Source organism: Scyliorhinus torazame, chromosome 21, assembly GCF_047496885.1.
Source record: "Scyliorhinus torazame isolate Kashiwa2021f chromosome 21, sScyTor2.1, whole genome shotgun sequence".
Lineage (NCBI taxonomy): Eukaryota > Metazoa > Chordata > Chondrichthyes > Carcharhiniformes > Scyliorhinidae > Scyliorhinus > Scyliorhinus torazame.
The window spans coordinates 24,666,955-24,687,587 of record NC_092727.1 but is presented as its reverse complement, the minus strand read 5'-3'; the positions used below and the strand labels follow the sequence as shown (position 1 = coordinate 24,687,587).

At 49.3% G+C, this 20,633-nt stretch overlaps 1 protein-coding gene and 1 long non-coding RNA gene across 15 annotated transcripts in view; one reads left to right on the top strand and one right to left on the bottom strand.

Moving 5' to 3' along the window:
- LOC140398222 (neural cell adhesion molecule 1-like) overlaps window positions 1–20,633 on the top strand; it is a 625,403-nt gene that overhangs the window by 311,019 nt on the left and 293,751 nt on the right. The window lies entirely within an intron of this gene.
- LOC140398223 (uncharacterized) overlaps window positions 18,243–20,633 on the bottom strand; it is a 51,924-nt gene continuing 49,533 nt past the window's right edge. Inside the window, exon 4 of the long non-coding RNA XR_011937439.1 lies at window positions 18,243–19,998. This is a non-coding gene — a long non-coding RNA (uncharacterized lncRNA). The remainder of the gene's footprint in view (window positions 19,999–20,633) is intronic.

Here is a 20,633-nt window from a genome sequence, read left to right as displayed (position 1 = left end):
ATGCTAGTGAAGGTAAATGTCCCGAGAGAGGGGGCAGTGAGGAGTCCCAAAATGAGAGACCCAGACAAGAGGTCCCAGTTAAGTTTTAAAAACAAATCGAGGAGCAGAGCAAAAGGCTCCAATTGGGAAAGGGCCGTGGTTGGCACACTTTACGTGAAGTTGGCTCAGGAAAAGCCCTGGCAATTGAAGAGGGATCGGGAGAAGATCCAAGAAAACTTTATGCTGCGGACTGTTGGGTAGCGTTATGAGCTGGTATGGCCAAAGAGCTGAAGTTGGCTTATGAGTCACTGCTTGAGTGCAGATTCAGGAATCCGGGGGAACAGGTTCTCAGCAGACAAGATTGAAAACCTGTGAGGTGGGCCATCCACTATTGATGCTCTCTGAGTTGGAGAAATTTGTGGAAAGAATTTGAAGGTGAGATCTTGACTTTATCCCAGGGTAGAGGAGTCAATTACTAGGGGACATAGGTTTAAGGTGCAAGGGACAAGGTTTAGAGGAGATGTACGAGGTAAGTTTTTTACACAGAGGGTAGTGGGTGCCTGGAGCTCGCTGCCAGAGGAGGTGGTGGAAGCAGGGACGATAGTGACGTTTAAGGGGCACCTTGACAAATACATGAATAGGATGAGAATAGAGGGATAGGGACCCCGGAAGTGTAGAAGATTTTAGTTTAGATGGGCAGCATGGTCGGCACAGACTTGGAGGGCCGAAGGGTCTGTTCCTGTGCTGTACTTTTCTTTGCTCTTTGTTCTTTGTTCTTTTGTGAAGACTGGAATCCCTCGTGAGAGAGGCAGGGGCCGTGAATCTCCAGTTTTGAGATTAAGTACTCTAGCCTGCGGGAAAATCGGAGTGGTTCCCATTTGTGGTGAATGCATTATACCAATAATCCACCATTGTATCAGTACCAGGCTTTGCCTTTGTATTTGCATCTATGCTATGCTGTTACCCTTGTGGGCTCCACCTATTTGCCATTGTGTGGCATCATCCATAGGTGAACATGTTGGGATACGTATGGGCTCCGCCCATGGCTCCTCCCCTTGGGGGAGGGGTATAAAGAGCAGTCGACCTGTAGGCGGCGCACAGTATTGTCTCAGTCGCAGGCAGGCACTGTTCTAAGTTGATTAAAGCCACGGTTTACTTTTACTCTTGTCTCGAGTGAATTGATGGTCGCATCAATTTAATCAACTTAAACACAACTATGGAATCGGCCCTCAAACCTGACCGACTGGAACTCGATCCACAGGCCGCGGAGGCGAAATAAATCTTTTCGCACTGGCTCCGATGCTTCAAGGCTTATCTTGCAGCCGCCTCCACGCCTTCCGTCACTGATGAAGAGAAGCTGAGCCTCCTCCATGCACGGGTGAGCCATCGAATCTCTGTTCAACTCGGCAAGGCCTCGTCCTACGCAGATACCCTCGCGATGCTCAAACGCCTCTATGTACGGCCCGTGAACGAGGTCTACGCGCGACACATCCTCACCACTCGCCGCCAGCGTCCCGGGGAGTCACTAGATGACTACCTACGTGACCTCAAAGCCCTCGCACACAACTGCAATTACCAGGCAGTTACGGCCACTCAGCATATTGAACTCGCCATCCGAGACGTCTACGTGGCGGGATTCCGGTCTAATTATGTGAGACAGCGCCTACTCGAAAAGGGGGCCCTGGACCTGGATGAGACGGTAAAGTTAGCCTCCTCTCTGGAAGTAGCGTTCCAGAGCCTTTCCGCGTTCCCGGCTGACCACGCGACCCCCTTGTGGACCCCCGACCACAGACTACCCCAGGCCTGTGCCGCGCGGCCACCCTCCCATCATGGGGGGCTACCCTGCTATTTCTGCAGCCAGTCCCAACACCCCCAGCAGCACTGCCCGGCCCGCAACACTAACTGCAGTAGCTGCGGGAGAAAAGGACATTTTGTCATGTCTGCCTGGTCAGGTCAAAGAACTCTAACTCACAGGCCCGATCCTCAGACTCACAGGCCCGCAGACCCCGCAGCGTGGCTGCGTGTCTGCCGACACCGCCCCCCTCATCAGCCTCGTGCTATCAGTGGGAGCAGCCATCTTCCAGTACTCACAGCACGTGCGATTCATGGGGGCCGCCATCTTGGCCATCCTCCCCCACGCGGCCGGCCACGTGCGATCCATGGGGGCTGCCGTCTTGGACGCCATCTTCCTCGCCGCCTGCCACGCTTGACCAACGGGCACCACCACCTTGGCCGCCATCTGCTATGCCGCTCGACGCGTACGATCAACATAGGCAGGCATCGCGGAGCCGCCCCAGCATCTCCGACCACACCGGCTACCCGCAACTCAGGGCGGTCACCCTGGATCAGTCGCGACCCAAGCACCTCCGGAGCTCCATGATGACTGTCCAGGTTAACGGGCATGAGACGCCTTGCCTCTTAGACTCTGGGAGCACAGAGAGCTTCATTCACCCGGACATGGTAAGACGCTGCTCGCTCCCAATTTTCCCGGCGCACCAAACCATCTCCCTCGCCTCTGGGTCGCACTTGGTGCAAATCCAAGGGTGCACTATCGCAACCCTAGCAATACAGGGCGCCGAGTACGCAAACTTTAAATTATATGTGCTCCCAGACCTCTGCGCTCCTCTCCTATTGGGACTCGATTTCCAATGCAACTTCAGGAGCCTAACCCTGAAGTTCGGGGGGCCCCTACCCCCACTCACCATATGCAGCCTCGCGACCCTAAAAGTCGACCCTCCCTCACTCTTCGCAAGCCTCACCGCCGACTGCAAACCAGTCGCCACCAGAAGCAGGCGATATAGCATACAGGTCAGGACTTTAATTAGGTCCGAAGTCCAGCATCTCTTGCAGGAGGGAGTCATCGAGACCAGCAATAGCCCCAGGAGAGCTCAGGTGGCGGTCGTCAGGACGGGGAAAAATTCCGGATGGTTGTTGATTACAGCCAAACCATAAACCGGTACATGCAACTCGATGCGTACCCCCTTCCCCGGATTGCAGACATGGTAAACCAGATTGCACACTACCGGGTGTTCTCCATGGTGGATCTGAAGTCCGCATACCACCAGCACCCAATACGCCCGGAGGACCGCCACTACACGGCTTTTGAGGCAGACTGCCGCCTTTTCCACTTTCTCCGGGTCCCCTTTGGCGTCACGAACGGGGTTTCGGTGTTCCAAAGAACAATGGACCGAATGGTAGACCAGTACGGGCTGCGGGCCACATTTCTGTACTTGGACAATGTCACCATCTGCAGCCATGATCAGCAGGACCACGACGCCAACCTCCACCGATTTCTCCAAACCGCCCAAACCCTCAATCTCAACTACAACAAGGGAAATGTGTATTCCGCACGACCAGACTAGCCATCCTCTGCTGCGTCGTGGAGAACGGGGTCCTCGGGCCCAACCCTGACCGTATGCGCCCCCTCCGGCAACTCCCCCTCCCCCACTGCCCCAAGGCCCTGAAGAGGTGCCTCGGGTTCTTTTCGTATTATGCCCAGTGGGTCCCCAACTATGCGTACAAAGCCTGTCCACTAATCAAGGCCACCATCTTTCCACTGGCAACTGAGGCCCGCCAGGCCTTCAGCTGCATCAAGGCGGACATCGCCAAAGCCGCGATGCGCGCGGTGGACGAGTCCGTCCCCTTCCAGGTGGAGAGCGATGCATCAGAGGTTGCTCTCGCCGCTACTCTCAATCAAGCAGGCAGACCAGTGGCGTTTTTTTCGCGCACCCTCACCACCTCTGAAATTCGACACGCCTCGGTCGAAAAAGAAGCTCAAGCTATCGTGGAAGTCGTACGGCACTGGAGGCACTACCTCGCTGGTCGGAGGTTTACCCTCGTCACCGACCAACGATCGGTAGCCTTCATGTTCGACAATACGCAGCGGGGCAAAATCAAGAACGATAAGATCTTGAGGTGGAGGATCGAACTCTCCACCTATAACGACGATATAGTATATCGTCCTGGGAAGCTCAATGAGCCCCCAGATGCCCTGTCCCTCAGAACATGCATCAGCGCACAAGATGACCGGTTACAGGCTATCCACAATGACCTCTGCCACCCGGGGGTCACCCGGCTTATTCACTATATCAAGGTCGACAACCTGCCCTACTCCACCGAGGAGGTCAGAGCCATGACCAGGGACTGCCAGATCTGTGCGGAGTGTAAACCGCACTTCTATCGACCAGATAAGGCCCACCTGGTAAAGGCATCCCGGCCCTTTGAGTGCCTCATTATCGATTTCAAAGGGCCCCTCCCCTCCAATAACCGCAATACATATTTCCTCAATATTATTGATGAGTTCTCCCGCTTCCCCTTTGCAATTCCATGCCCCGATATGACCACGTCCACCGTCATTAAAACCCTACATAGTGTCTTCATCCTGTTTGGTTTCCCCATTTATGTCCACAGTGACCGGGGCTCGTCGTTCATGAGCGACGAACTGCGTCAGTACCTGCTTAGTACGGGCATCGCCTTGAGCAGAACTACCAGTTATGAGCCCAGGGGAAACGGGCAGGTGGAGAGGGAGAACGCGACGGTCTGGAAGACCGTCCTACTGACCCTGCGGTCACAGGAATCTCCCAGTTTCTCACTGGTAGGAGGTCCTCCCCAATGCTCTCTGTTAGGTCCCTACTTTGCATGGCCACAAACGAGACCCCTCATGACCGCCTATTTGTTTTCCCTAGGAGGTCCACCTCTTGGGGGCCTCGCTTCCGTCCTGGCTGAAGACACCGGGGCCAGTCCTACTCAGAAAACACGTCAGGAGCCATAAGTCCGATCCTCTGGTAGAGAGGTTCCAGCTCCTACACTCCAACCCCCAGTACGCTTATATCGAACACCCCGATGGCCGAAAAGATACGGTCTCCCTCCGGGACCTGGCGCCTGCCGGTTCCACCACTACCACCACCACCGCCCCTCCACTATATCCCGCCCAACCTACTATGATCAGCGCCCCCGCCCCTTTATGGCTCCCGCCCGCCATTCCCCCTTCACCGGTCCACAGGAATGAAGCTCCAGAAGAGACGCTCCCGGAGTCCACGTCTGTACCCACACCGGCGCCCCCACTACCGATGCCAGCGCGGATGTGCAATCTCAATGAACAATCCGTACACCAGACCGGCTGAATTTATGAACCCATCACACCCGCTGGGCTTCATTTTTTTAATGGGGTGAATGTGGTGAATGTATTATACCAATAATCCACCATTGTAGCAGTACCATGCTTTGCCTTTGTATTTGCTATGCTGTTGCCCTTGTGGGCTCCACCTATGGGCCATTGTCTGGCATCATCCATAGAGGAACATGTTGGGACACGTATGGGCTCTGCCAATGGCTCCTCCCCTTGAGGGGGGTGTATAGTCTACCTGTAGGCAGTGCACAGTATTGTGTCACTCGCAGGCAGGCAGCGTTCTAAGTTGATTAAAGCCACGGATTACTTTTACTCTTGTCTGGAGTGAATTGATGGTCGCATCACCGTTGGCTTTAGGAGCGTTGTTAAGGTGGGATTCCCTCACCTTTAGCAAAGCAGTTAGTACGCCGGCCAGCCTGCACTTAGATATCGTGGCACCATTTTTAACGGTCGACAGCACGGCACCGCAGTGGTTAGCACAGTTGCATCACAGCTCCAGGGTCCCAGGTTCGATTCCTGGCTTGGGTCACTGTCTGTGCAGAGTCTGCACGTTCTCCCCGTGTGTGCGTGCGTTTCCTCCGGGTGCCCCGGTTTTCTCCCACAGTCCAAAGATGTGCAGGTTAGGTAGATTGGCCATGATAAATTGCCCTTTGTGTCCAAAACGGTTGGGTGGGGTTACTGGGTTACGGGGATAGGGTGGAGGCATGGGCTTAAGTAGGGGCGCTCTTTCCAAGAACTGGTGCACACTCCTCCTTCTGCCCTGTAAATTATATTATCTCTCATTTTTGGACCTCGCGAGATTTGGCGCCCGATTGAAATTTGCTCCTGCGGCCAACGGGGCCGTTAAATCTTTCTGCGTTGTATCTAAACCATTGGTGTCGCTCCCTCCTGGCAGTTTAGAATTCTTCAGTCCAGTTTGGTTAAACGGTGAATGTAATTTAATACTTCATCAACGGAGAGATCAATTCTGGATAAAAGCAAATTACTGCGGATTCTGGAATCTGAAACTCTTTGTCAAAACGGAGAGATCAATTCTTGTGAGGCTGAAGCTATTTTCTGAGCATTCTTAATGAAGACATCGACAGGAAATAAATGCTGCAGGACTGCTCTGATGAACCTTTTGTGACCCTTCAACAGGAATCATTCTTCTTTGCCTCCTCGTGGCGGATTTGTATTCCTGAAATGAGGGTATGTGTGATGGTTTTGTGAATCGAGTTGCCTTTTGGAAATACTGAATTTGTTGTAAGCAAAATATTTGCACCAACATCTAAAGAACATTAACATACCAGTGCGGATTAGATTTTTAAAAAATGTCACCAATTTTGGCTTTAGTTTTATTCTTAATTTAAAAATTCATTTTGGAATGTGCTTTGAATGCAGTTTTTCTTGAGACAAATTAGCAATTGTGGCATAGTGATTAGTGAGGAAGGATATCTGGAGCAAACAGAGGACTTTACCCGTAACCAAAGTTAATTTTATCTCTGGCAAGATTCTGTGAGTAAGCAATAAGCAATTAGCGTGCATGGTGATGTTAAACCTCAGTCTGCCAATGATTTCTTGGGACCATTTTGACTTGAAAAGATAATTTCCCAGCTTGAGTTGCATCATTCTTTTCTCTTTCTATTAAATACGCGAAGAGTTCTGTAATGAAAGTGAAAGTGAACTGATGTCTTTCATTTCTTATTAATATGTGTAACTGATGGGCAGGAAAATGACCAGCTGGCCTATCAGGCCTAGCCCACGCTACCTGGTGCATCGCACATCATCATAACCCCTGGAACACACAATATCCTGGGAGAAGCAAAATGGAACAGAACACAAAATCAGGGAAAATGAGCAGTTGGAAAATTCCTCTCTGACCTCTGCCCAGCGCAGGAGATCACATTGATCTTCTGCATGCTGTTTTTAAACCACTTACTTCTTATATGATTTGAACCCCGATTCAACCAGCCCAGCCCCTTTCTGAGGATATACAGACAGTCGGCAAAAGCTGGCAACACGTTGTGGGGGTGGGGGGGGGTGGGGGGGGCGGGATCTAATATTGAGCCTCTTCCTTCTCTTGCTTCGTTTAATTCTCTGCCCCTTTGTTCTCCCTACTCTGTCAGACTGAAATAATCTATTAACAAGGATCCAGCTATCCCATTATATTATTCTGTGTTATTTATTAGGGCACCTCTGCTGTAAAGTAAATAGCTGCAACTTATTACAGCAGCCGTAGTAATTAAGCCTCTTTACGGCAAAGAATCTCTTGAAATGTTTCCATGGCCACCAAATCATCAGTGCCTGTCTTTTCCTGAAAACACTGTTTTTTGCTGCAGTATGGTTCCCTGGGTACTGGTAGCTTGGTCAAGGATCCACTATTCAACAGTGGTTGGCATAGGATCAGAGTGCGGTCCTGTTCTCACATATGATGGGCGAGATTCTCTGGCTGTTCATGCCGGCGAGATCTTCTGGTCCTGCCGACGGCACGCTCCTGGGGTGGATTCAATGGGAAATCCCATTGACAGTAGGAGGACCAGAAGATCCCACCACTAGCTAACTATGGGCCGCTTCCCACCATCGAGAAACACGCCCTATGTATGAATGCACACACAGACATGTATTTACACGTTTACACTTTCCAGTCGGCATCACTGAGTAACAATTTGGAGCAGGCACTCAGACTAAATTATTCTGTGTCCTTGGATCGGGGTATTGGGGCGAACTGCTGAAGCCAAATATTGGCCCCAACTTAGGCTGTACAGAAAGAATATGGATTAATGTAAATGTCAGTGACAGCAAAATTACGTGATTGCTGTGAAGTCGATGATGGTCTTGCACTTGCAAAATCAATCAATTGATCTGCAAGAAAAGCTGTGGATGCAGATGGCTGTAGCAATATTCCACAGTATGTGGAAGATTGACTTTCCTAATGTTCTCTGAACACATTGCCTTATTATTTTCCCACTTAACAAATGAACAATTTACTACTGCCAAGATTTCATTTGGGTTTCTTTGCATTATAGAATTCAAAAGCAGAAAGACTTTCTTGCTATGCGAGTTGGCCGTTCGGAGCGATGCGAACATTACTATTAAGAGCATTAGGCTCCTGCCAGAAATACACGGCATAGCAATCTATTATATTAAGCTGCAAAAAGCCACAAAGCAGAATCGATAGATTCTTAAAGCAGGTTTTGTAATGAGCCATCAATTTTCAGATAGCTATATTAAGGCTAAAATAATTTCTGCTCGGTAGAAAGTTTTTTTTCTGCAGTAATATCATTGCAGCAGACGTGGATGTAATCTCCATATTTATTTATTTAGGAATGGCAATAATGGTGCGGCATTAATAATTAACTTAAGTGGCTGCAATATTATTTCTGCACCAGAGGTTTTTATTCTGAGATTGGTTTTTTTTGATTCCGTATTAGTATTTCTGTAATTTCAGTGAGAAATATGATTCAGCTCCACAAAAATGTTGAGAGGAAATGTTTGCTTGATAGCAGATGAGAGGTTATTTTCAAACCTGTAATTAATGTCCATAAAGCAAAAGGTTGAAGAGTTACAGCCTTGACAACATGTCTCACTACATAGCATGCCAACTCAGTAGTTTTATCTTCATTGCCGGGGCAGTTACCTGCTGGGGCAGATCACTCACTGTTTAGGGAACACTACATTGAAGTCCATGCAATGAAAGTCCAGATGGGTTTTATAAAAAACATTTGATCAGCCCTTCCAGGTTACCGTTGGGAGTGAAGACAAACATCTACTCCAAGACATTGAGTGAGCAGGTATGAACTCTGAGGAAGGTAGGTGGGAATATGCTGTGCTGCTTCGAGGGAAGTGGGAAAGCCAATCCACCCTGTCCTTCACATGCTGCAAGATAGTTATAAAACCGACGAACCTTAGGAATTCATCATATGCCCTTATTGTCCCAGCAGTTAACTCAGGGGGGCTGAGGAGAATATGTGCACAGGAGTATATACTGCTTCTATTGCTGTGTAAATTTTACAAAGTGCTTAAAATAAATAATTCACATAAAGCTTTTATCAATTATCAGCTTTTTTGGATTGGTTTGGTTGATGTGATTTATGCTGACATGTTTCAATGGGATTCAATATGATGAAGTTCATAAATAACCCAAACTGTAGCAGTAAACAAAAGTCATAGCCTACTGTCAGTTTTATGGACCTTCTCAGTAAATAGATTTGATGAAATAAAACGGGACTGGCTGTCCTTAATAACAGATTATTATTCTGCACTTAACGTTTATTCGTTGGACAGCACAAGTCAGTAGATTCAGTAATTTTAATTGCTGGATTCCTGTCTAACAATGAAACCCATTTAGCCATGTTGACCAAGCAGAATGCATAGATCAGTTAAAGCTAACCTCTGAGGGGATGGTGTTTATTTAATTGAAATCTGAAATTATACAAGCTAATAATAATCGCTTATTGTCACGAGTAGGCTTCAATGAAGTTATTGTGAAAAGCACCTAGTCGCCACATTCTGGTGCCTGTTCGGGGAGGCCGGTACGGGAATTGAACCCGCGATGCTGGCCATGTTCTACACTCCAAGCCAGCTGTTTAGCCCACTGTGCTAAACCAGCCCCTAAATCGCAGTAGCCATTTAACACTTTTAATTACATCTTTCTACGGTCGAAGCATTTTAGTTACTATTAACATCTGTCACCGTCACTTCAGAGCAAATAAATAGGTTTGCACATTTACCTCTTCACCTTTCTGGTGCACCAAGATGATCATCTTGTGCAAGAAAAGCTGACCACCATTTTGTTTAAGATCCGGAATTTCATTCTTCTGGTAATATTCAACATTTAATGTGAAAACATTTCTATAACTGAAAAGCAAGCAGCTTCTGCAATGATTGCTCATTGCATTGTACTAGTGGTGGCCGTAGATGATATTTGCCAAGTAAATGCAGTTGCACGAGAGTAAAGGATGAAATTAGTCAAGGACCGTAAAACTTTACAGTGAATTTTTTTAACGTTTTCTGAATATTTCAGTGCAATTCAGGTGGGAGTTGTAGACGCTATAGGCAGGATATATCCGGTCTATTCGCCGTGGACGCAAATCCTGTTATGGCTGCTAAATCTCGCAAGAGGTCCCATAATGGGATTTGCACTGGCGATGTCTCAGTTTGAGATCTTGCCCACTCCCCACATGTGATGTGATCAGATTCACACCTGAATCTGATTTCCATCATTTTTAATATATTTACGGATACTTACCCAGCTTGGGGCAGGTCGTAATGCCCGCCCATGCCTTATTCTCCCAACCAGTCGGCATGACATCATGCTGGCGCGAATCACAATGGTTTTCAATAACAAGAGCCAGCTGTGATGATCATGCCGGGGGGGCGGAGCTGGGTATATCCCTTGGGTGATGGGAAACATGACCAAACAGTGCCCTGGTTGGCAGTGGCAGGGGTGGGCCCTCTAGGAAGCCCCATTGGAGGGGGTGCAGGGTGGAGTTCTCCTTAAGTGTAGGGGCACGCTGATGGTTGTTTTGGGGAGGGGGTGGGAGGGTTGTGCATGCATTAGGCTGGTGGTGGATGAGCCACTGATGGGAAGGAGCTAGTGCCAGTGAGGGGATGGGTAGGGGGGGAAGAATGGTTGCCCCCTCTGTAATTGTGGGGGGGGGGTCTTCCCCTGGTCCAGCAGGGGATCCCAATTTCTATGGGAGGGTTACCGGCAGCGCCCTTTCTCTGTGGGGGGGGGGGGGGGGCTTTTTTATTTATACATTTAAAGTACCCAATTCATTTTTCCCAATTAGGAGGCAATTTACCATGGCCAATTCACCTCACCTACACCTTTGGGTTGTGGGGGTGAGACCCGCGCAGACACCATGAGAATGTGCAAATTCCACAAGGACAGCAACTCGGGGCCGGGATCAAACACAGGTCCTCGGGCGCTGTGAGGCAGCAATGCTAACCACTGTGCCACCATGCCGCCCTAATGAAAGGGGCCTTTACTATAACTTAGATCTTTTTAACGGGTCCTCAGATCTCAGAATGCTGGTGGTTTTAGGCCCCCCCCCCCCCCCCAAGTTGGCTGTGTGTTTCTCACCAGCATTTTGAAGTTGCACAGAGTGCTGTTAAATTAGACGAGAAAAGGCATCTGTGAAGCAAACAAATTTCACACAACTTTTATCCCTGATCCAACACTCTGGGTGCGATTTAACCACCGCACTATGCCCAGTGCGGATCTGGACATGCCCGTTAAGTAAGCCAAAATCGGAATAAGGACCGGGTTCGATTAAGTTTGCCATCTGACCGGCCCGCTCCCAATGGTAAATTACAGATCTCGCCCAAATATGTTAAGCATATCATTAACCCCAATTTGCATTAATTTTCAATCTAATTGGTGAGGTTAACATGTCTCCGGTATCATGTCTCAGTCATCATGTTTTAATTGTCAACATTTGACATTTCCATTCCCCCCTAGCTACAGATACTGCCTCCGCCCCATGCCCAATCAGTAATCCTCATTTTTCTTGATCTTACGTGGTCTACTGCTACGTCTAAGTGTGTCCCCAGAATGCACATCAGAGGCGGAGGCAGCCTGCTGATATTTGGCCCTGTGGCCTTTGATGCCCTTGACAGATGTCCTTTGGAGGGCCTGGAGCCAAAGGGCCCTGAACAACTTACCAGTATCACCGGCTTCGCTGTGCCACCCTGTTCTGCCCGCTGCTCTTGAGATGCAAACTGGAGACCACCATCATCTCCTTGATGGCAGGCCCAGGGCTAGCCTCCAGAACTTTATCCTCCCTGAAGGTGCCGATAGGGCCCTGAGGGTCTCCATGGGATGGCAGGGCAGCAGGAGTGAGCTCTGCGTCATCTGCCGCTGCCAGTCCTGGAGGCTCCCCATTGTTGGCACCATGGTGTCGACGCCCTCAGCGATACTCCTGAGTGACTGAGTCATGGTCTGGAGTGTCTCCACAATATCCACCTGCGTCTGGGAATGTCCCTCATCAACTGGGACATGATGTCGAGACCCTCAGCCATAGTTGTCACAGACTGATCCATACCTTGGACATCACCATTCAAGATGCTGATGTCATGCTCCAGGCTTTCCACTGCAGTCGTCACCCTAGCAGAGTTGGCCTCCATGCCACGCATTGTCGGCATAATCTCCTGTCCCTGTAGCCTCTGGGATTCCTCCAATCAGTTATGCACTCACTGGAATTTCACTGCCATCCCCTCCTGAACCTCACAGCCGTGTCCAACATCGGCACCAGCTCTTGGATTACCTTGTCCAGTGGCTCAGCATTTGATTGGTAATCAGCTGAGTCCTGGAACCCAGCAGACCTCCACCTGATGTGCATAAACAACTGTGGTGCCCACCAGATTGTGCCCCAGAGGCCTGTCCACTCCTGCCACCCACCGAATCTGTGTCTCTGTGCTGGTGGAAGGTGGGTGTGATAGCTGTGATGCCTCGATGGTGGTCTCCTTGGAGCTCTCCGAGGTGATCTCTTGGGTGGCAGGCGGGGGGGGGGGGGGGGGGGGGGGGGGGGGTTACTCTGGATCGCCCGGCCCCATCAAATGGAGACCCTGAGAGCGAATTGCCATTTGGTCTGCCTCGGCCTTGCTTATGCCCGTATAATTGCTGACAGTTCGGGGACAGGTGGGAGGGTGTTGGATAGGCAGCCCGGAGGCAGTTTTACAGGCCAGCCTGCCTGCAAACGCACTAGGAGGAGGCTGTACAACGTTGGCCAATGAATGTTCTCTTTTATATCCCTCTCCATAGCATCACTGACCTCCCAAATGTGTGTCTATTTGGTGACAAAGTAAAATATAACAATTGCTCAAAATGTATGAACAACTGTAATAAGTGTGGCTACAAAAAAAATACTTACTGTACAGATATGGCACAGCTCTGGTAGGGAAGGAAGTGTGTAATAAAGTTGATATTTTCAGCTTTTTACTTTCATTACCTAGAGCCTTTGAAGCCTCAAAGCATTGTTGACAATGGTGACCAACGGGGAACTCTGAATTGAAGTCTAGGGAACTGAAAGGAAATACTTACAAAAGACTTGAAAAGGATGTAATTGAGCTTTTGAAGTTCGAGTGTTCACATGGCATTGGCTGCCTCACAGGCCTAGAGTTCTGCTATTACCTTCATGGATAGCCTAATTTATAAGTTAGCCCACCTTCAAATTATTTCTCTTGGGTACTGTAATACGGAGGCCTTGCCCTCATTGAAATTTTAAAATATTTGAAAAGTCCCTGAGGATTGTTCCCAGATATATTTTATTCTATTCAGGTTTTACTTACTGTAGTTATTTCTGTATGAGTTGCAAGTGTAATTAAATCCTTCCATTTTCCATTGTAACATGTAAATAAATCAGAATCACATGGGTGGCATGTTGGAACAGTGGTTAGCACTGTTGCTTCACAGCACCAGGGACCCGGGTTCGATTCCCGGCTTGGGTCACTGTCTGTGCAGAGTCTGCAAGTTCTTCCCTTGTCTGCATGGGTTTCCTCCGGGTGCTCCGGTTTATTCCCACAAGTCTTGAAAGACATGCTTGTCGGTGAATTGGATGTTCTGAATTCTGTCTGTGTACCCGAACAGGCACCGGAATGTGGCGACTGGGGGATTTTCATAGTAACATCATTGCAGTGTTAATGTAAGCCTACCTGTGACACTGATGCACGATCAATTACAATCAAAGACGAGGTTGCATCATAACTGAAGGCTTTAATCGACTAGAACTGTTCCCCAGTCGCTTCGGTACAGAAAATGAGGGCTGCTGGGACGGCACCGGTTCTTATACCCCGCCTGTCAAGGCGGAGCTACATACCAACAGCCAATGATAAACTCCTGAGTTTAACCAATGGTCTTCAGCCTCTTGGGTACTGTAATACCTGAAAATACCACAGACACTAATATAGATTATTATTAAGTTGTCTCACATGCTATTTCTCAACGTTCCTAGAAGCAGAACACTTCAGTATCTTGGTCATAAATAAGGGCACGTCCAGTGTTGGATGGGCAATCAATTGTAGGTGGAAGTTCTTTTGAAGAGCCTACTACCATGATTTAGTGAAGAATTCTCCGGCTGTTATGGCATTATTTTTCTTGACTTTTATTTTCTGCCGAGCCTTGGGATTTCAATTTAATCAATTAAAGAATTTTCAGTTGAAGTTCCACGATTGCCTTCGTAACCTACATCTCAACACACGATTCCCAGTGAAAATCTTCTAACAGTTTGTCAGGAAAATGAGCAATATTAGGAAAATAGAAGAGTCAGACCACATCACGGGTATTCTATGCCCATTCGTATGCAATCCCTCACCTGCATCTGCAGAGGATCATTGCACGCAGAGCCTTTACTTTCCTGGGAAGACTGACAGCAGCTCTGATGGCACAAGTATGAGATGTGAAGGGCTTGGGGAGGGGGGGCATTGCAGTCTGACTGCCCAAACCCAACCCATTTTCCTGGATTAGGGCTGAACGAGTGTGTAGTGCGAGTGCCCACCCAAAGTTTCTTCCATCCGGAGGGATTCCTGCCAATGCCATCAAAAAAACCTGCCAGACCCACAGTAGGACTGAGTGACCTTATAAGTGCAGAAGTATGACAGAGCAGAACAAAGACTCCCATTGACTGCACAGGCAGAAGCTACAATGGGTAAGTGTTTGGGCTCTACTTGGGGATGAGGAGATTGCTAATGAGCCTCCCTCCACTGTGAGGAAGTTGAGGTTTTTAACCACCTATTCCATGAGAATACCATCACATTCCAGATGATATCCCTGGCAATGATAATAACTGGTAAAGAAAGGAGAAAATTCGACTTGGCCAACATGCTCTACCACCATATGTGTGTGTGCATCTGTTATATTTTGTGTGTGTAGAGATACATATATATAATGTAGGTGTATGCAGCTACATGAATACATTTACCTAATAATGTGAATTTAATGCTACCCCATTCCCCCCATTCACTATAAGAGGCATATTTCACATAAAGTGATGATCTGCTGTTCACTTGTTTATCAATCAATTGCCAAATGATATGTTCAAGGGCGAACCACTTTCAGCACATTTCCTGTCGTAAGGAGCGATCAACTGGGCAGCATGCACAGCTGTCGTTAGCTGATTGTCCCCTCGAGTGCAGGGTGTTCTTCATGACATTTATATGGGTTTTACGCCTTGTCATATCAACCCCACAACTTCCATTAATGGAAAGCATTCCTGTTCATGGTTTTGACAGCTGGGGTGCGATATGACCAAAATAAAATAGTGTGTAAATTTACTGGGAACGACCCCACTAACGGCACCCTTGACTTGTTTTCGTGACCCGGCGGGGAATGCCCCACCAAGGCTGCACTTAGTGACATTTCCTGAGAGCTCCTCAGTGCAGGAAGAGATCGGGACACCATTTTTAAATAGCGCCCCAATCTCACGATCCCCCGGACCCCCCATGCCCCAACTCGCCTGTTGGGGGGTCCTTGGGGAGGGGCACCCCACACTCCACCTCATATGGGCAGGGCACCCCCGGGCCCGATCCTCAACGGAGGCGCAATGCCAGCTGATCAATTGACACTGCCAAACTGACACCATGGCAGTGCCTCTGCCAACCTGGCAGTGCCACCTGGGCATCCTGACAGTGCCAGGTGGGCATCCAGGCAGTACTGCCAGGGTGCCCAGGTGGCAGTGCCAGGGTGCCAGCCTGCCTGAAAGCCGACCACCCGGGGGCTTCCAATCACCTGGGCGACCACCCCCCAGGTACCCTTTGTCCAATCCTCGTTTGTGGGGACTGATACTGAACAGCACCCAGCTGGGGTCTCCTTGGCGAGGTCGATAAATGGCGGAAGGCCGAAGCTCCCACAGTGGGCGGGATCCAGATCGTGACGTCTAGAGAGATCTAGTTGGATTCGAGAATGCCGGGAGGATCTGCCGCTGCATCCCATCCCGATTCCGGCGGACGCAGCTGGTAGACTGCGCCCAGGATTGCCAGTGGCTGTTAATTGGGAAGCAGCCATGGTGACCTTATTGTGCTGATGAGCTTCTTATTTAAAAGGGAAAGTTCTTGGGAAGGAAACCAAGGCTATTGTCATCTGTGGATACCGGCACCATGGAAGACCACCTTGGCTTGGATCACTCGGCTCCTGTTTGCTTTTCTTTTGACACAAACCCATCCTAAAGGGAAGTGTGTCGGGCAGCGTTTCTGCTCGAAAAGATTGAGGAGTCATTTTACTTTTTCTCACCGTGTGACAAAAGGATGTCTGTGAACTGACATTTTCCATGGAGACATGTTGGAATGTATGAAATGGGCTGCCAATTCATTGTCACTCGTTTTTACTCGGCGACATGTGTTTAAATCGCTCCTGTCGCGTGTAAAAATGTGTACAGTCACTCAAATGGTATCCCCACAAGGTGCGGCTGCTTCCAACTTAATGTTGTGTTGTCGTTTGTGAGCCCCTCAAAACTGCAAGCATTTTGAGGAGTGTGGTCACTTTTGATTTAATCTGGTTACCATCCGATTTCTCATTTCGAACCAGACATGGGTGAATGCATTGACGGTCAGTGGGATTTTTCAATTCATCTTACCAGCGTGCATTTACTGGAGGATGACCTTCAGCTCCAAATAGGCCACCCTGCATGGTGCAGCTCAATGACAGGATCTCAGCAATTTTGCATCGAATGTAAGGCTGATGTTCCAGCATCCCCATTGCACCATTATGATCAACTTGCCTATTTTCCTGTCACCGACACAGCTTTTCTCTTTTAAATGGTGAGCAGCTGTTCTTTAAAAGCTGCTGCATTGCTGATTCAACAGTAACTTTCAAACAGAAACGGATAAATACTTGGGGCGAAATTCTCCGGAAACGGCGCGATGTCCGCCGACTGGCGCCCAAAACGGCGCAAATCAGTTGGGCATCGCGCCGCCCCAAAGGTGCAGAATGCTCCGCATCTTGGGGGGCCGAGCCCCAACCTTAAGGGGCTAGGTCGGCGCTGGACGAATTTCCGCCCCGGCAGCTGGCGGAAAAGCCCTTTGGTGCCCCACCAGCTGGCGCGGAAATTACATCTCTGGGCGGCGCATGCGCGGGAGCGTTAGCGGCCTCTGACGGCATTCCCGCGCATGCGCAGTGGAGGGAGTCTCTTCCGCCTCCGCCATGGTGGAGACCATGGAGGAGGCGAAAGGGAAAGAGTGCCCCCGTGGCACAGGCCCGCCCGCGGATCGGTGGGCCCCAATCGCGGGCCAGGCCACCGTGGGGGCACCCCCCGGGGCCAGATCGCCCCCCCAGGACCCCGGAGCCCGCCCGCGCCGCCTTGTCCCGCCGGTAAGGTAGGTGGTTTAATCTACGCCGGCGGGACAGGCATTTTAGCGGCGGGACTTCGGCCCATCCGGGCCGGAGAATCGTGCGGGGGGGCCTGCCAACCGGCGCGGCGCGATTCCCGCCCCCGCCGAATCTCCGGTGCCGGAGACTTCGGCAACCGGAGACCCCCATGTTTGCCTATCCGTCTGGTCCCCGTTTGTGGAGACCAGCACTGAACGACGCTTGCTCGACGTCTCCGATGTGAAGGGGATAGATCCCACAACTCGGGTACCTCGTGAAACTGCACATTAAAGTGAGATAAACTGTCTCGTTCTAATATGCAGATTCGCTAAAACGTGATCCCGCCCATATAGGGCAGAATTTACATTGCAACGCCTCACGAGATCGCGTTAGATCTCGTGAGGCATTGTGAGCCGGGTAGATCCTGGGATCGGGCCCTCCAGGCTTCTATCGGCCATGCTGTGGCACGGCGAGCTGCTTTTCGGGCGCAGCGTGGCCGTTGGATCACGTCACTCGGGTATGTTGCTATGAGTAATGTTCAAAATGGATTTTCATTTTGCCTTTTTAAGGAAATTCTCCTTGCAACCTAATCTGAGCTGTTTGATGAAATATTAAAGACACTGGAAGCTATTATATTATTACAATATCCAAATATAAATATATAACTGTAGCAAATATTTTTGTGCTGTATTATTTAGAGACATTTTCTGTGACCCGTACATTTGACACAATTTACTTATTCCTGAATTACACACTGGGATATTCTCAATAGCATTGCTATAAGTAGCAGTTGGCTGCTTGTTCTGGTTATCTCAAATCAGGTCCAATTAAAATAAAATAAAATAAACAAATGACCCTGATTAGTTGGGGTTCTTTATAAATCCTACAGTTAATACAGATTGCTCAGTTTTGTTTTCTTTTATGGGATGTGGCCGTAGCTGGTGAGGCAAGAATTTATTGTCCATCGCTAGTTGACCTTCTTGAAACGCTGCAGTTCCTGAAGTGAAGGTACACCCACAGTGCTATTAGGGAGAGAGTTCCAGAATTTTGACCCAGTGTCAATGAAGGAACAGCGATATAGTTCCAAGTGAGGGTGGTGAGTGACTTGAACCACCATGTGGTGGGGTTCCCAGGTATCTGTTACTCTTGTCCTTCGAGATAGTAGAGGTCATGGGTTTGGAAGGTGCAGCCGATGGAACCTTGGCAAGTTCCTGCAGTCCATCTTGTAGATGGTACACACGGAGAGTTTTTCCCCTGATTCCCATTGGCTCCAGTTTAGTTAGGGCTCCTTGATGCCATACTCGGTCAAATGCTCCCTTGATGTCAAGATCAGTCACCCTCACCTCACCTCTGGAGTTAAACTCTTTTGTTCATGAATGAACCAAGGCTGTAATGAGGCCAGGAGCTGAGTGACCTTGGCGGAACCCAAACTGAGCATCTGTGAGTAGGTTATTGCTGAATAGGTACCGCTTAATAGCTCTGTTGATGACTCTTTCCATTACTTTGCTGATGATGGAGAGTAGATTGATAGGGTGGTAATTGGCTGGGTTGGATTTTTTCTGTTTCAGGACAATTTTCCACATTGCTGTGTAGATGCCAGTGTAATAGCTGTACTGGAACACTTGGCTAGGGATGCAGCATGTTCTGGAGCACAAGTCTTCAGTACTATTGCCGGAATATTGTCAGGGCCCATAGACTTTACAATATCCAGTTCCTATAGCTGTTTCTTGATATCACGTGGAGTGAATCGTATTAGCTGAAGACTGACATCTGTGATGCTGGGTACCTCCGGAGGAGACCGAGATGGATCATGCACTTGACACTTCTGGCTGAAGATTGTTGCGAATGCTTCAGCCTTATCTTTTGCACAGATGTGCTGGGCTCCTCCATCATTGAGGATGGAGATATTTGTGGAGCCACCTCCTCCAGTCAGTTCTTTAGTTGTTCATTCATGGCTGGATGTGGCAGGACTGTGGAGCTTAGATCTGATACGTTTGTTGTGGAATCACTTAGCTCTGTATAGGGCAGCACGGTAGCATTGTGGATAGCACAATTGCTTCACAGCTCCAGGTTCCCAGGTTCGATTCCCGGCTTGGGTCACTGTCTGTGCGGAGTCTGCACATTCTCCCCGTGTGTGCATGGGTTTCCTCCCACAGTCCAAAGATGTGCAGGTTAGGTGGATTGGCCATGCTAAATTGCCCTTGGTGTCCAAAATTGCCCTTAGTGTTGGGTGGGGTTACTGGGTTATGGGGATAGGGTGGAGGTGTGGACCTTGGGTCGGGTGCTCTTTCCAAGACCCGGTGCAGACTCGATAGGCCGAATGGCCTCCTTCTGCAATGTAAATTCTATGTTCTATTACTTGCTGCTCATGCTGTTTGGCACACAAGCAGTCCTGAGTTGTAACTTCACCAGGTTGACACCTCATTTTTTGGCAGACCTGGTGTTGCTTCTAGCATGCTCTTCTGCACTCTTCATTGAACCACAGGAGCCTTTTTACTGTTTCTGAACATCCATTTGCAGTGTCTTAGAGTGCTTGTTCTCCCTACAACATTGCTCATGGTACTTTGAAGGCCGTGCTGCTATATAAAGATGCAAATCGTAATGCCACCTGCTGCCATAAAGATAACAAAAATACACCAAGTAAGTCACCTATGTTAGCTGAGATAGTATGCATTAGCACTGTAGCTACCATTAAGACACAATGGGCGGAGGTGTGCTGCCAGCGGGAAAAGAGAATCCCAGTGCTTAGAGAATTCCAGCCAGTATCTCTCAAACTTTTAAATGTAAGTTTCTAATCACTGGTTTATAAGATTGAGGGTGCGATTCAACAGCTGGGTGTCGGGACGAGGCCATTGAATCTCATGAGAGACCTTCGCCATGAATTGTAATGCTCGAAACGTCTCACAGGATTCAGTGGAATCTCAAAGCGCGTTGCGATCTCGATGGGCTCGCTCATTTAAATATGCATTTGCCCAATTCACCTGGGGTCTGGGAATCACTGGCCTCGCCACAGAGATCTAAACCTGACACCGTTTGGTGCTGGTTCACGAAGTTGTGAACCAGGCATGTTGGCACCCAGGGGGGGGGAGGGGCCGTCTCACTGGGGAGTTGAGGCTCCTGGTGGTTCAGGCCCCCGGGTGGAGGACGATTGGCACCCAGCACTCCCTTGGCACCTGGGCACCTTGGCATTGCCAGCCTGGCACCCTGGCAGCCCACAGGTGCCCAGGTGCCAGGTTGCTTGTGCCA